Source organism: Rhagoletis pomonella, unplaced genomic scaffold, assembly GCF_013731165.1.
Source record: "Rhagoletis pomonella isolate Grant_MI unplaced genomic scaffold, Rhpom_1.0 Rhpom_scaffold_00013, whole genome shotgun sequence".
Classification (NCBI taxonomy): domain Eukaryota; kingdom Metazoa; phylum Arthropoda; class Insecta; order Diptera; family Tephritidae; genus Rhagoletis; species Rhagoletis pomonella.
In genome coordinates this window covers 9,423,548-9,425,661 of record NW_023458567.1, presented here as the reverse complement: position 1 = coordinate 9,425,661, position 2,114 = coordinate 9,423,548, and positions in this window count along the sequence as shown.

The following is a 2,114-nucleotide window of genomic DNA, read 5'->3' as shown; positions in this document are numbered from 1 at the left end:
CACCAGGTCCCGTCTTATTCGCAAAACCCTTGTAGACCAGTGTAATCGGTCCAGCTCACGTAAATCCTAACAAAGTATTTTGACGGAAGTTTTAAACATAATAACTTGTACCATTTCGATGGAAAAACAGTACCGATTTTTTTGTATGAGTATTGAGGCATTCAACATTACATTCATACATTAGGGCGGGTCAATTTTGTTTTTTACAATGCACGTATAGCATAGCATGAATCTACGTATAATTATAAGTAAATTTGCCAAGGAAACCATGGGTCTTAAATCAATTTCGAATAGGCTTCGAAGAAAATATGAAAATTTTTTGGAAGTTTTAAGAAAAAGATAAATACAGCAATGGATTCCTTATACAAAAGTAGCATGTTTTATACAAAATTTAAGCACTTCTTTACGACACTATAGCAAAATGATAAGACACTAATTTTTGCAATTTTGCAAACTTTAAATTGATTTTAGACCCATAGTTTCTTCGACAAATTTGCTTGGAATTACACGTAGAATCCTTCTGTGGCAAACGCGCATACTCGAACAAAGCTGCCATACAAATTGACCCGCCCTAACATACATATATTGTTTTTTGTGTTTTTTTTTTAAATTTTTTTTTAAATTTTTCCATTCGAGTGCATGTCATTGTGCCCCATAAATGCGAGGCCTTCCGCGACGGGCGACAGATCATAGTTTCGCTTTAGTTGCGCTATTTGTCAATGCAAGTGAGTGCACCTATACACGCATGCATTTGTGCCAATTTCGTATATCGCGTGCACCCATCTCGCCGTTATCCTTTTGAGCTCATCAATAGAAAGTTTGCGCGCACACACGCACATACCTATATTGAGCTTGCAAGTAAAAAATATGCCAAAGTGCAAGAAAAAAAAATTGGAAAATATAAAATAACAGCAAACTGCCCCCTGACTACCAGCGCCGGCATTGTTCTAATTAACGCCAACAGGCATTTGCCGTCATTTTATACGCGCTACACGGCTTCCGTCGTGGCACCGTTCATAGCCAATGCTCTTTGTTTTTTTTTATTGCTGGCGCAGCCGTTCGCGCAACGTGCCGACATTGTGCTGAATTTGTTAGTTTTGAAAACTGGAGCAATAGAGGCACTGTTGGCTGGGTGCTGTAACTTGCCGAGCGTTTTCCCGGCGGCGTTGAAGTAGTGTCATGCGATGACTGTGCGTATTTTTTCCACATTCAGCTATAATAATAAAATTTTTTATGGAGCTTTTGTATCTGTGTGCGGCTGAGCCGACTGATTGCATTTGCTTGACATGAATACATACGAATCGATTTATTGTTGGTATTCATGCAATTATTTACCAATTACACGCACTGTCAACATTTCAAAAATTGTTTTTTTTTGGAAGCAAAATATGAGCAAAATATAAAGAGATATTGGATAATTTTTTTCTTCTAAATGTTTGGTAAAAAATTTATTTCTAAGAATTTCTGCAAAAAAAAACAGTTTAATCATAGTAAGATAATAAGAAGAAAACAAAACAAAACTTCTGAAAATTCACACAATTTTCTTACAGGTACAGTTATTTAATGTCGCCCTCGGTCCTAAAAATGGTTTATTATGCGAAACACCACTTAATAATAATAATTTTAATTTGATCAATTACAGTGGCTATCAACGTCTGACAGGCGTATGAGTATTTTTTTAATTAGTCAGAGAAATTTTCAACGGAAAAATGTGTAGATATTTATAATTATTCTATACATAAATAATAAAAGCGAAATTTCTATGGCAAAAATACTGACATACATACTTATACAGAGAAATCGAAAGCAATTACTATTTTATGCGCGAGTGTGTATGCGTGTATGAGATTGACGCGTGGAATGCTTCGCTTATGAATAGAAAATCATAAATTATGCAATTAGGGAAAATTTTTAATAGCTGACTGAAGAGAATCGCTATATGGTTTATTGCTAACAGAACGAAGGGAAAGAAGGTGCGAACAAATTGGTTTCTAATCCGAAAAAAATTAAAAATTGAATTTTCTTCTGAAGAAATTATGCAAAACTGTTTAAATTTTTGGTGAAAAGTCAATTTTTTAAGTTTTAAAGTTTAACTAGAGATTACTAGTTGACGG